A 15,951-nucleotide genomic window follows, 5' to 3' on the forward strand; every position below is an offset into this window, starting at 1 on the left:
TCGTTTTACTGTGGATATAGATACTTTTGTACTCATTTCCTCCAGAATCTTCACAAGGTCCTTTGCTGTTGTTCTGGAATTGATTTGCACTTTTCACACCAAAGTACATTCATCTCTAGAAGACAAAACGCGTCTCCTTCCTGAGCGGTATGATGGCTGCGTGGTCCCATGGTGGTTATACTTGCATACTATTGTTTGCTCAGATGAACGTGGTACCTTCAGGCATTTGGAAATTGTTCCCAAGGATGAACCAGACCTGTGGAGGTCTACAATTTTTTTCTGAGGTCTTGGCTGATTTCTTTTGATTTTCCCATGATGTCAAGAAAAGAGGCGCTAAGTTTGAAGGTAGGCCTTGAAATATATCCACAGGTACATCTCCAATTGACTCAAATGATGTAAATTAGCAGAAGCTTCAAAAGTGATGACGTCATTTTCTGGAATTTTCTAAGCTGTTTAAGGCACAGTCAACTTAGTGTATGTAAAATTCTGACCCACTGGAATTATGATACAGTGAATTATTAGTGAAATAATCTGTCTGTAAACAATTGTTAGAAAAATACCTTGTGTCATGCACGAAGTAGATGTCCTAACCGACTTGACAAAACTATAGTTTGTTAACAAGAAATTTGCGGGGTGGTTGAAAAACAAGTTTTAATGACTCCAACCTAAGTGTATGTAAACCTCGGACTTCAACTGTTCCACGGCTAAGGGCTGTGTCTAAGAACAGCCCTCAGCCGTGGTATACTGGCCATATACCACACCCCCTCGTGCCTTATTGCTTAAATAATTAGCATTTAGTTAATTGAGTTCATTGCATGGTTCATAACCATACTGAACACTAGACCAGGGCCCGTCAAAAGTAGTGCACTATGTAGGGATGAGGGTGCCATTTCGGACCGTACTGTAACTAGGCCTACCTTAACTAGGCCTACTCTACTGTATACTATGGGATGTATTGATGACACTGGCCTGTATTTCCCAGAGCCATATATAGGTTGATACACCAAGCTGTCATCAAGGCAAAGGGTGGCTACTTTGAAGAATCTAACATCTAAAATATATTTTGATTTGTTTTTAACACTTTTTTGGTTACGACATGATTCCATATGTGTTATTTCATAGTTTTCATGTCTTCACTATTATTCTACAATGTAGAAAATAGTAAAAATAAAGAAAAAACTGTGAATGAGTAGGTGTGTCCAAACTTTTGACTGGTACTGTATTTCTGTATGGACCTTGCTTTGTGAACAGGGGCATTGTCATGCTGAAACAGGAAACGGCCTGCCCCAAACTGTTGCCACATAGTTGGAAGCACAGAATCATCTAGAATGTCATTGCATGCTGTAGTGTCAAGATATCCCTTCACTGGAACTAAGGGGCCTAGTTTCAACCATGATCAACACCCCAGACCATTATTCCTCCCCCACAAAACTTTACAGTTGGCACTAGGCATTGGGGAAGGTAGTGTTCTCCTGGCATCCTCCAAACCCAAATTCATCCGATGGACTGCCAGATGGTGAAGCTTGATTCATCACTCCAGAGATTGCATTTCCACTGCTCCAGAATCCAATGACGGTAAGCTTGACACCACTCCAGCCAACGCTTGGCATTGCGTATGGTGATCTTAAGCTTGTGTGTGGCTGCTCGGCCATGGAAACCTGCTACATTAAGCTCCCGACGAACAGTTATTGTGCTGACGTTGCTTTCAGAGGCAGTTTGGAACTAGGTAGTGAGTGTTGCAACTGATTTTTAAGCACTACACGCTTCACCACTCGGCGGTCCTGTTCTGTAAGCTTGTGTGGCCTACCATTTCGCGGTTGAGCTGTTGTTGCTTCTAGACGTTTCCACTTCCCTCTAAGTGGAAAACCAGATGGGATGACGTATCACTGCAAAATGCTATGGTAGCCATGCTGGTTAAGTGTGCCTTGAATTCTAAATAAATCACTGACAGTGTCACCAGCAAAGATCCCCCACACCATCACACCTCCTCCTCCATGCTTCACGGTGAGAACCACACATGCGGAGATCATCCGTTCACCTACTCTGCGCCTCACAAAGACATGGCGAACCAAAAATCGCAAATTTGGACTCATCAGACCAATTGACGGTTTCCACCGGTCTAATGTCCATTGCTCGTGTTTCTTGGCCCAAGCAAGTCTCTTCTTATTATTGGTGTACTTTAGTAGTGGTTAGCAATTCGACCATTAAGGTCTGATTCCCGGCAGTCTCCTCTGAACAGTTGATGTTGAGATGTGTCTAATTTGCAAATAAATCCATTAAAAATCCTACAATGTGATTTTCTGGATTTTGTTTTCATTTTGTCTGTCATAGTTGAAGTGTACCTATGATGAAAATTACAGGCCTCTCATCTTTTTAAGTGGGAGAACTTGCACAATTGGTGGCTGACTAAATACTTTTTTGCCCCACTGTACATACTCTGTATCGTGCACAATAATCGATGACAACACCACAGTCGCCCACAGACTACTTGTTCTGTTAACCCCTCATAATACTACTTTTTGGAAATACTATTTGGAACAAACATTTTATATATATAACTGCTATTTGGAAATAGGATTTGGAACTAGGATTTGATATAGAATTGCTATTTGGAACTAGGATTTGATACCTTTTGTTTGGGTAGCTCTGATCCATTTGTTTCCTCTCTTAGCACCCTTTGTATGTTTATGGTGGTGTAGCATTACAGGAAAGATCGCATTCTGTTGGAACATGGTTGATACTTGACTGGCAGTATCCATACCAATCATAAGTCCATTTGCCAACGATGTAATCGGTGTAGCCTGATCGGGTAGCCGAAACACAGTGAAGGACACCAACCACAGTTTTGGAATCTATCCTACCGAAGCCTACTCTTGGCATTTAACAGAGTCTGGACGCCACAACAATGTTATCTAGCATAACATCTGGCTAAACAAGCACAGGGCAGGAGAAGAGAGTACTTTGAGGGGAGAGGGGTTAGTTTGTAGAGGAGATGATGATTGGTATTGGGTGGGGAATGTTAGAGTATAAAGTGTTTAGAGAAAGGCTGGCATCCTGGAATTGAACCACTTGGGTGAAATGTACAGGAGCATCCTGGCACCCCCCTCCTCTATGTGTGTTACTGTCCCTCTGTCATTTCCTCAGGGAATAAAACTATCAAAGAGCTGCTGAGAGACAGAGACAGAGACAGAGAAACATAGAGACAGAGAGACAGACACAGAGAGAGACAGAGACAGGGAGACAGAGAGACAGAGACAGAGACAGAGAGACAAAGAGACAGAGACACAGAGAGAGACACAGAGAGACAGAGACAGAGAGACAAAGAGATATCCCTGTTCCGGGAACAGGTGTGATTGGTAAATAATAATGACAGACTGGGAGGAGTCGATTATGCTGAGCCGCTAGGCAACAGTCTATAGTATCAAATCAATCAAATGTATTTATATAGCCCTTCTTACATCAGCTGATATATCAAAGTGCTGTACAGAAACCCAGCCTAAAACCCCAAACAGCAAGCAATGCAGGTGTAGAAGCACGGTGGCTAGGAAAAATTCTCTAGAAAAGCCCAAACCTAGGAAGAAACCTAGAGAGGAACCAGGCTATGAGGGGTGGCTTCAGTCCTCTTCTGGCTGTGCCGGGTGGAGATTATAACAGAACATGGCCAAGATGTTCAAATGTTTATAAATGACCAGCAGGGTCAAATAATAATAATCACAGTGGATGTAGAGGGTGCAACAGGTCAGCACCTCAGGAGTAAATGTTAGTTGACTTTTCATAGCCGATCATTCAGAGTATCTCTTCCGATCCTGCTGACTCTAGAGAGTTGAAAAGAGCAGGTCTGGGACAGGTAGCACGTCCAGTGAACAGTTCAGGTTCCATAGCCGCAGGTAGAACAGTTGAAACTGGAGCAGCAGCACGGCCAGGTGGACTGGGGACAGCATGGAGTCATCATGCCAGGTAGTCCTGAGGCATGGTCCTAGGGGTCAGGTCCTCCGAGAGAGAGAGAGAAAGAAAGAAAGAGAGAAAGAGAGAATTAGAGAGAGCATACTTAAATTCACACAGGACACCGGATAAGACAGGAGAAGTACTCCAGATATAACAAACTGACCCTAGCCCCCCGACACATAAACTACTGCAGCATAAATACTGGAGGCTGAGACAGGAGGGGTCAGGAGACGCTGTGGCCACATCCGATGATACCCCCGGACAGGGCCAAAGAGGCAGGGTATAACCCCACCCACTTTTCCAAAGCACAGCCCCCACACCACTAGAGGGATATCTTCAACCACCAATTTACCATCCTGAGACAAGGCCGAGTATAGCCCACAAAGATCTCCGCCACGGCACAACCCGAGGGGGGGCACCAACCCAGCTGGGTTGGTACTCTCTCATCTGAAATGGCACTGACCACAACAGCTTGAACTGACCATAAGGTTTGAATTGATCTCATAGTGGGTTGAACTGACCATATAAAGGTTGAATTAATCTCTATAGTGGGTTGATCTGAGCATATAAGAGTTTAATTGATCTCATAGTGGGTTGAACTGACCATATAAGGTTTGAATTGATCTCTATAGTGGGTTGATCTGACCATTTAATGGTTGAATTAATCTCTATAGTGGATTAAATCGTTGCGTTATTCCCCTTCTCCAAATTAATCTTCCTCAGTCTGCGAAGCAGAGTGGCTATTGAGTTTCCTTTCTGTCCGCACCAATGTCACACTAAGTACAGTAGATTACAGTGGACGTATCCTGTATCCATCTTGTATGTTTTCTCTCGCTGCCTCATCACATACCACGCCGTATCACATATCACTCACCAATTACATAGTGATTCACACAGACGCATGCATGCACGCACACACATACAGTCCTCACACAATAACCCACTGTCCAATGGGGTCTAAACTAGGTCTGGTTCTAGGATCTTAAAGATGGATTCAATGATTAGTCAGGCATTTCTAATGTGATGCCTAATGTGATCTACCACAATATGAAGCACCCTTTTGCTATATATAGTGCACTACTTTTGATGAGGGCCCTATAGGGATCTAGTCAGAAGTAGTGGTCTATGTAGGGAATAGGGCTCTGGTCAAAAGTAGTGCACTATGTAGGGAACATGGCTCTGGTCAAAAGTAGTGCACTATGTAGGGAACATGGCTCTGGTCAAAAGTAGTGCACTATGTAGGGAATAGGGTGCCTTTTGGGAGGCAGATATAATGTGATGCTCCTGATCTTGCGTCATATGAAACCCTGTGAAGGGACCATTTATCTTTCTATTGATGCTAATCATACTCAATTAACATTATATTGATGCTAATCATACTCAATTAACATTATATTGATGCTAATCATACTCAATTAACATTATATTGATGCTAATCATACTCAATTAACAGTATATAGATGCTAATCATACTCAATTAACATTATATTGATGCTAATCATACTCAATTAACAATATTGATGCAAATCATACTCAATTAACAGTATATTGATGCTAATCATACTCAATGAACATTATATTGATGCTAATCATACTCAATTAACATTATATTGATGCTAATCATACTCAATTAACAGTATATAGATGCTAATCATACTCAATTAACATTATATTGATGCTAATCATACTCAATTAACAGTATATAGATGCTAATCATACTCAATTAACATTATATTGATGCTAATCATACTCAATGAACATTATATTGATGCTAATCATACTCAATTAACATTATATTGATGCTAATCATACTCAATAAAAATGACAGACAACAACATATCCTATGTGTATACATTGTATAGGGTTAGCTACTTCCGGATAGTGTATCATATAGATGAGTTAGCTGACAGCGTCATGAAAACAATGCGCACGCTTCAATGGGGAAGAAGTCTTTGTGTTGTTCTGGATAGTTAGCAACAATGTCAAGAAACTTCCATGTGGGGAATTGTAAGTAGCGGAGTTAAGTACTGAAGTAAAAAATACCTGTACTGTAGTGGAATATCTGTACTTTCCTTTACTATTTATATTTTTGACAACTTTAACATTTATTCCACTACATTCCTAAAGAAAATGATGTACTTTTTACTTCATACATTTTCCCTGACACCTAAAAGTACTCATTACATTTTGAATGCTTAACAGGACAGGAAAATGGTCCAATTCACGCACTTATCAAGAGAACATCCCTGGTCATCCCTACTGCTTCTGATCTGGAGGACTCACTAAACAGAGAACATCCCTGGTCATCCCTACTACCTCTGATCTGGCAGACTCACTAAACAGAGAACATCCCTGGTCATCACTACTGCTTCTGATCTGGAGGACTCACTAAACAGAGAACATCCCTGGTCATCACTACTGCCCCTGATCTGGAGGACTCACTAAACAGAGAACATCCCTGGTCATCTACTGCCCCTGATCTGGAGGACTCACTAAACAGAGAACATCCCTGGTCATCCCTACTGCCTCTGATCTGGCAGACTCACTAAACAGAGAACATCCCTGGTCATCACTACTGCTTCTGATCTGGCAGACTCACTAAACAGAGAACATCCCTGGTCATCACTACTGCTTCTGATCTGGAGGACTCACTAAACAGAGAACATCCCTGGTCATCCCTACTGTCTCTGATCTGGAGGACTCACTAAACAGAGAACATCCCTGGTCATCCCTACAGCCTCTGATGTGGGAGACTCACTAAACAGAGAACATCCCTGGTCATCTACTGCCCCTGATCTGGCAGAATCACTAAACAGAGAACATCCCTGGTCATCACTACTGCTTCTGATCTGGAGGACTCACTAAACAGAGAACATCCCTGGTCATCACTACTGCTCCTGATCTGGAGGACTCACTAAACAGAGAACATCCCTGGTCATCACTACTGCCCCTGATCTGGCAGACTCACTAAACAGAGAACATCCCTGGTCATCTACTGCCCCTGATCTGGCAGACTCACTAAACAGAGAACATCCCTGGTCATCCCTACTGCCTCTGATCTGCAGGACTCACTAAACAGAGAACATCCCTGGTCATCACTACTGCTTCTGATCTGCAGGACTCACTAAACAGAGAACATCCCTGGTCATCACTACTGCCCCTGATCTGGAGGACTCACTAAACAGAGAACATCCCTGGTCATCTACTGCCCCTGATCTGGCAGACTCACTAAACACAAATGATTAATTTGTAAATGATGTATGATTATTGCAGTGACTATCTATACATTTTAAAAACAAGAAAAACCATCTGGTTTGCCATATATGCCATATTTACTTTGAATTCTGAAGTATATTTTTGAAATTACATTTACTTTTGATATTTAAGTATATTTGAAACCAAATACTTTTAGGCTTTTACTCAAGTAGTATTTTACTGGCTGACTTTCACATTTACTTGATTCATTTTCTGTTACAGTGTCCTTACAATCGGGTACTTTTTCCACCACTGATTGTAAGTGAGTCACTTCAGCTAGAATTAGAATACTAGAATGAACATGAACCTTCTTATTATAGGAAAACGATCCATGTAAATCACAGGAGGTTGGTGGCACCTTAATTGTGGAGAATGGGCTCTAGGTAATGGCTGGAGAGGTATTGGTGGAATGGTATCAAATACACCAAACACATGGTTTCCATGGCTTCCATCATTTCCATGGCTTCCATGTGTTTGATGCCATTACATTTACACCATTTCAGCCATTATTATGAGCCGTCCTCCACTCAGCTGCCTCCAATGATAGAAATAGAATGAATAGAACTGGCGTCCCCATTCTAGTCAATGATGACATAATGGGTGGACTGGCGGCCATTGTTGATTCAACTCAACTGCCATTACAAAAAAACATTCCATTGCATGTGCAACATCAGTTAACATCATTTGTATTACCATGGAAATTATAGCATTGCAATACCAGGCAGCCATTTCGAGCGTACCGATGAGTTTACCAAACAAATTGCCAGGATTAGAGATTCCAAACCCATTAAAAATATATCTATTTCTATGTAAAGAACAGCCATTTTGGTCAGGGAGTTGGTCCAACATCGTATGCCAGTGCTGTGATAAAATAACACATCTTAAGAATTTATCTCTACTGTATGTTTGTTAGCTAGAGAGCTTGGGACTATACATTTCTTTCTTGTTATTTTCAATGTTGTCTACCTATATAGTACTCTAAATACCCCCAATTCATGTTATTAAGTTAATAAGAATACAAGGTAAAAAACAGCTGACACCATTCAAACCAATGAAGGTTCAGAATTTCAAAGCCAAATGATCTCAGAATCCTCTTTGTGCAGATAGATCCTTATAGTCCCAAGCTATCGAGCTAGCCGGACCGTTTTAGAGGACTGATTCCATAAACGCCTCATATTAACTGCCAATACGCCAACATTCCATTCAAACAATGCAGTCAATTCACAGCCAGACACTGGTTGAAACCAGTTGATGATGTAAATGCAACAATTACTGATATTGTATCATTTAATAGCAGTCTCAGCCTTCCAAGAAAAATTAAATGGAGATATTAATGGTCTGTTCACATATATTTGATAGGCTATTTATACTAAAAATGTGTATAAAACTCGTATAAACTGTATTTATAATTATGTGAGCATGTTGGGACACGGAGGGTTTATGACATTGCCCCTCTAGTAATTTAATAGGATCTCTAGGGACACAACCTTGTCTTGGCCAGTCCTTCAGTCACGTAGGTGTGTGGAAAAAGGCCAACACACTGCGTACCTGTGGTAACTTAATACCAACACTCTACCACTGTGACGTTAGTGTTTTTTTTTTGTGTGTGTGTGTGTGTCTCGTGTGTGTGTGTGTGTGTCTCGTGTGTGTGTGTGTCTCGTGTGTGTCTGTACGTGTGTCTCGTGTGTGTGTGTCTCTCGTGTGTGTCTGTACGTGTGTCTCGTGTGTGTGTCTCGTGTGTGTGTGTGTCTCGTGTGTGTCTGTACACTGTGATGTCTCGTGTGTGTCTGTACACTGTGATGTCTCGTGTGTGTCTGTACGTGTGTCTCGTGTGTGTGTGTGTCTTGTGTGTGTCTGTACGTGTGTCTTGTGTATGTGTGTGTCTCGTGTGTGTCTGTACGTGTGTCTCGTGTGTGTGTGTGTCTTGTGTGTGTGTCTCGTGTGTGTGTGTGTCTCGTGTGTGTCTGTACACTGTGATGTCTCGTGTGTGTCTGTACACTGTGATGTCTCGTGTGTGTCTGTACGTGTGTCTCATGTGTGTGTGTGTCTCGTGTGTGTCTGTACGTGTGTCTCGTGTATGTGTGTGTCTCGTGTGTGTCTGTACACTGTGATGTACTGTGTGTGTCTCGTGTGTGTCTGTACACTGTGATGTACTGTGTGTGTCTGTACACTGTGATGTACTGTGTGTGTCTGTACACTGTGATGTACTGTGTGTGTCTGTACACTGTGATGTACTGTGTGTGTGTCTGTACACTGTGATGTACTGTGTGTGTCTGTACACTGTGATGTACTGTGTGTGTCTGTACACTGTGATGTACTGTGTGTGTCTGTACACTGTGATGTACTGTGTGTGTCTGTACACTGTGATGTACTGTGTGTGTTAACTCACCTGAGTTGTTCCCATTGCCGATGGGGTGTGTGCAGGACAGGTTGAGTACTGTGTTGTTATTGATGACTACTCAGACAGGGCAAGGTTCATGCTTTCGACCATCAACCTACTTTTGAATGAGGGGACATGAGGACTTTAGCAGTCTGCTTAAGGGCAGCTTCATCGGCAGCTTGAGAGGCCTTGCCATCACTGAAACTCCAGAGGGGTTCAACGCGAAATACACATTTCAGTTGAATGCATTCAGTTGGACAACTGACTAGGTATCCCCCTTTCCCTATAACGTAGGGGACTGGTTCGTACTGCTGGTTGTAGAGGTTGTAGTGATATGTAGTTGCACACATTAATCTGAAGGGGGCAGTAGAGTCAATGGCTGTCCTTGGTTTGACGTTAGTTATAAGGGTCTGTGTTTTGTGTGTAAAATATAATAAAACATTTTTGGTGACATACACATGGTTAGCAGATGTTATAGCGGGTGTAGCGAAATCCGTGTGTGTGTGTGTGTGTGTGTGTGTGTGTGTGTGTGTGTGTGTGTGAAATCCAACTCAAAGACAACATGTTTTCTCAGCTCCTTCTCTCCCTGTCCTCCCCTCCTCCTCCTCACAAGCATTGAGGATTTACCTTGGTTTCACAGTAACAATAACAGATTGACCTTGGTTTGACAGTAACAATAACAGATTGACCTTGGTTTCACAGTAACAATAACAGATGTACCTTGGTTTCACAGTAACAATAACAGATTGACCTTGGTTTCACAGTAACAATAACAGATGTACCTTGGTTTCACAGTAACAATAACAGATGTACCTTGGTTTCACAGTAACAATAACAGATTTACCTTGGTTTCACAGTAACAATAACAGATTGACCTTGGTTTCACAGTAACAATAACAGATGTACCTTGGTTTCACAGTAACAATAACAGATGTACCTTGGTTTCACAGTAACAATAACAGATTGACCTTGGTTTCACAGTAACAATAACAGATTTACCTTGGTTTCACAGTAACAATAAAGATTTACCTTAGTTTCACAGAAACTTTGTGCAGTTACTGCTGACCTGACCCCCATTTTCTCCAAAAAACACAATACAATAGAGGCAGGATACTTGTCCACATGATTAAGCATGTATTTAATGCAGCAAAAATGACATTAACTCGATGAGCATTCACTGCCTTTTTGCTTGGTAGGGCAGTATTGCTATATGGTGAATGATACATCAGGGTACATAGAGGATGCTTTCTATTGTTTTCTATACTAGAGGATCCTGGATGTCAATGCTTCCATGTGTGTTCGCAGACCACTCTGTTCTGGGCCAAACAAACTGTTGAGTGTAGCTGCACTATTGCTGGTTTCATAATTGAACCACAATCTTCAGGTGTTTTTTACTTGATAAAAAATGACAGGACAAATACATTCGACTCTAATGATGGAAAGACATATCCCGTCTGTTTCTATGGTTCGTATAGTACTCACATAGTGTTCTAGCGGTAGTTGTTATAACGACAAGACAAATTAAGAGTTTATATCCAAAACGCTACATCCACCAATTTTTCACAGATTTGTGTTTTTTTTCCTCAGATATTATTGCTTATGGGTACCTTCATGTGTGTGTAAAATATGACTGTTCTCAGATTTTTATATTAATCCCCCAAAAATTGAAACGCTATATATCCATTGTTTAGCTGGAATACAATGTTGGTATCCTGTTTATTTGACTGTCTCACCGAGCAAATTTTAAGATAAAGGCCCTTACTGTAAGTCACTCTGGGTAGGAGTATCTACTAGGAGTATCTACTAGGAGTATCTCTGCTGTTAAACATAGTGGTGGGTCATTTTTGAGCCATAAGAAAACACAAATGTTAAATAAATAAATATTTCAATATTCCTACAGTATCAAATGTGCAGACTGCACTCACTTCTTTCACTTCCTGATCTACCAGTGTCATCTTCGATCCTTCCCGCGCTCTCTCTTTCTCTCACACACACACACACACACACACACACACACACACACACACACACACACACACACACACACACACACACACACACACACACACACCTGTGACTTCTCCCGTCTTCCTGCACCCAGCACATGTGTCTGTTTATGGAACAAAGTCATTTGTTACCAAATTGGTTCTTGCTGTTCTGTAGTTCCTGACAGACACTGCAGAAAGGAGGAAAGACAAGCGGATGGACCCTACCTAACCCTAAGTACAGTGTAACAACAGTGTAACAAGGACTCATTACAATACTGGTTACACTGTAATTACTGGCCATTACTTAGTACTACAGACACTGTAATGTCAAGGGTTTATGGTGGCGCAGTTGTTGCCCAATCATAGTAATCACAATCTCTGATACCCTATAAACAGGCACAATGGGGTCAATTACTGAAGACAGAGAGATTAACATACTTTAATTGAATCATGGGTTTGTTTGTTCACTGGTTCGTTTATTAAGAACATTCTCACAGATTCTCACAGTTCTATTCTAGAGTCTCACAGTTCAATCTGTATTCAGCCCTTTGTAAGTGATTGTATTGATTACGTTCCGTATGATTGCTCAACATTCCGTTCGCCTAACAATTTTAGCGAAGACATAGATAGATATTTATGATTCCTGGCTGGATTTGACAATTGGAAGGCTCCTGAGAGCCATCTTGGTCAGATTGAGAGCATGTCTATATTCCTGGATGGGTTGGGGAATTGGTTGATGAGGTAACATGACAATATCTCAAGGTGGTTTTTAATGAACCATGTTTTTAACCCCCTACCAGCAGTAATGCGAGTAGCAGGTTTTAGACCTGATATGAGTAGCGTAGCTCAGAGCTACATAGGCCTGACGGCACGAGGTTAAGACACGACACTCAATTCATTTAATGCACGCTCCGACAATAACACTGTGCTCCCAAGAACTCTAATGCTTCATGCCACAATGACTACCACCCTGTAGCACTCACATCTGTAATCGCGATGTGCTATGAGAGGCTGGTTATGGCATTAACTTCATCATCCCAGACACACTAGACCCACTCCTGCTGTTTGGGGTTTTAGGCTGGGTTTCTGTACAGCACTTTGAGATATCAGCTGATGTAAGAAGGGCTTTATAAATACATTTGATTTGATCTGTACTCATTTCTAAAGACAGAACAGCCTATGGCTTGGGTGGCTATCTGCTTCCGCACTGCAAGCCTTACGGGTGTGTAACGGCTCTTGTCGAAAGGAGTGGACCAAAGCCCAGTGTGGAAAGTGTTCATGTTATTTTATTTTCAAAAAACACGCAAACAAAATAACCAAAGTGAAAATGAAAGCGCACAGTTCTGTCAGGCACAGACACTAAAACAGAAAACAAGATCCCCACAAAACCCAAAAAGGAAAATTACAACTTATATATGATCCCCAATCAGAGACAACGATAGACAGCTGCCTCTGATGGGGAACCACACTAGGCAAAAAAAAATAGAAATAGAACATACAAAGAAATAGAAAACATAGACTTTTATTTTTGACCTAACCAAACATATAGAATAATAAGGTTCTCTAAGGTCAGGGCGTGACACCGTGCATCAATGTCTGACACCAACATTCTCCTGAAAAGCTTCTATCCCCAAGCCATAAGACTACTAAAAATCTAATCAAATGTATTTATATAGCCCTTCGTACATCAGCTGATATATCAAAGTGCTGTACAGAAACCCAGCCTAAAACCCCAAACAGCAAGCAATGCAGGTGTAGAAGCACGGTGGCTAGGAAAGACTCCCTAGAAAGGCCAAAACCTAGGAAGAAACCCTAGAGAGGAACCAGGCTATGATGGGTGGCCAGTCCTCTTCTGGCGGTGGAGATTATAACAGAACATGGCCAAGATGTTCAAATGTTCATAAATGACCAGCATGGTCAATAATAATCACAGGCAGAACAGTTGAAACTGGAGCAGCAGCATGGCCAGGTGGACTGGGGACAGCCAGGAGTCATCATGCCAGGTAGTCCTGAGGCATGGTCCTAGGGGTCAGGTCCTCCGAAAGAGAGAAAGAAAGAGAGAAAGAGAGAATTAGAGAGAGCATACTTAAATTCACACAGGACACCGGGTAAGACAGGAGAAGTACTCCAGATATAACAAACTGACCCTAGCCCCCCCGACACAAACTACTGCAGCATAAATACTGGAGGCTGCGATAATAGTTAACTAAATAGCAAATAAATTGGCTAAACGGACTAAGTTGACCCTTATTTTTGCACTGTCTCTATGCACACTCACAGGTACAGGACTCTATGCACGCTAGCTCACCAACACACACACACAAACTCACTTCCTCATATTTGTTCTACCTTATGTTATTTTTAGTATTACATTGTTATTGATTATACCATTGTTGGGTTTAGAGCTTGCAAAGAAAGGCACTGTGCACATGACATTAAAACCTTGAAACATGGACCACAAACAGATGTCACACACTGCATTTGAAGAGGATTTACACTGTCAGATATGGAGAGGATTTACACTGTCAGATATGGAGAGGATTTACACTGTCAGACATAGAGAGGATTTACACTGTCAGATACGGAGAGGATTTACACTGTCAGATACGGAGAGGATTTACACTGTCAGATATAGAGAGGATTTACACTGTCAGATATAGAGAGGATTTACACTGTCAGATATAGAGAGGATTTACACTGTCAGATATGGAGAGGATTTACACTGTCAGACATAGAGAGGATTTACACTGTCAGATACAGAGAGGATTTACACTGTCAGATATGGAGAGGACCCTTGGGAGTTCAGGCATGAACACACACACACACACACACACGGACACACGGACACACGGACACACACACACACACACACACACACACACACACACACACACACACACACACACACACACACACACACACACACACACACACTGCTGATGGAGACTTTCCAGCCTCCACTCGGGCGTTCCGGGCGTGCCGACCCAAAGCTTCTGGACATGGGAATAGGAAGTTAAGGGCATGAGTTTCCCAGGAAGGAGTTCTCAGTTTGTCAGATAAATGTACAGTATATCACAAAAGTGAGTACACCCTTCACATTTTTGTAAATATTTGAGTATGTCTTTTCATGTGACAACACTGAAGAAATGACACAGCCCGCAAACAGTTTGCTGAAGACAAGCAGACTAAGGACATGGATTACTGGACCACTGCCTTGCTAAAGAAGCTGAGGGTAAAGGTGATGGACTGGCCAAGCATGTCTCCAGACCAAAACTCTATTGAGCTCTGGTGAACTCCATGCCCAAGAGAGCTAAGGCGGTGCTGGAAAACTATGGTGGCCACACAAAATATTGACACTTTGGGCCCAATTTGGACATTTTCACTTAGGGGTGTACTCACTTTTGTTGCCAGTGGTTTAGACATTAATGGCTGTGTTGAGTTATTTTGAGGGGAGAGCAACTGTTATACAAGCTGTACACTCACTACTTTACATTGTAGCAAAGTCTCACTTCTTCAGTGTTGTCACATGAAAAGATATACTCAAATATTTACAAAAATGTGAGGGGTGTACTCACTTTTGTGATATAGTGTATATTATTAACCAGGGTTTTGTCCCCACATGGTAGTGGTTCAGAAATGATGATAGGTGACACATTGGTTCTGGTGGGTCACACGACAAAACAATCACTCTTTGAGTGGTGCAATAATCATCATGTTACTTGTTGGGTTTTGTTGTTGTATTTTTGTATGTTTTGTATGTGGGTGAACCATTTCTGAAATAATACATTACAGGTTATCTTGGTCTTGTCAGAGGAATGTATTAATTAATAACGTTAGGTAAGGAGTCAGATATATGCCAAATCGCTCCAGAACACCTTCCAGCCTGAACCAACAAGTTTCACTTCATTTGCTGTTTACATTTGATGACATTTATTTAATTTTTTTTAACCTTTATTTAACTAGGCAAGTCAGTTAAGAACAAATTCTTATTTTCAATGACAGCCTAGGAACAGTGGGTTAATTGCCTTGTTCAGGGGCAGAACGACAGATTTGTATGTTGTCAGCTCAGGGGTTTGAACTTGCAACCTTCCGGTTAAAAGTCCAACTCTCTAACCACTAGGCTACCCTCACCTCATTCAGCATTTCTGTAAATCTGCCAGAAACAGGTCATTATTATAAAAGAGAACGTTCTCAATCATTTACTGTCACGCCCTGACCGTAGATTGCTTTGTATGTTTAGTTTGGTCAGGGCGTGATGTGGGTGGGTATTCTATGTTGTAGGTCTAGGTCTAGGTTTTCTGTTTCTATGTGTTTGGCCTGGTATGGTTCTCATTCAGAGGCAGCTGTCTATCGTTGTCTCTGATTGAGAACCATACTTAGGCA

The 15,951-nt window shown here is 41.7% G+C and overlaps 1 protein-coding gene across 2 annotated transcripts in view; it reads left to right on the top strand.

Annotated features, from left to right (window-relative positions):
- The window catches only part of LOC115139036 (rho GTPase-activating protein 6-like), a 178,702-nt gene that overhangs the window by 23,586 nt on the left and 139,165 nt on the right, over nt 1-15,951 (top strand). The window lies entirely within an intron of this gene.

Source organism: Oncorhynchus nerka, linkage group LG12 (genome assembly GCF_034236695.1).
Source record: "Oncorhynchus nerka isolate Pitt River linkage group LG12, Oner_Uvic_2.0, whole genome shotgun sequence".
NCBI lineage: Eukaryota > Metazoa > Chordata > Actinopteri > Salmoniformes > Salmonidae > Oncorhynchus > Oncorhynchus nerka.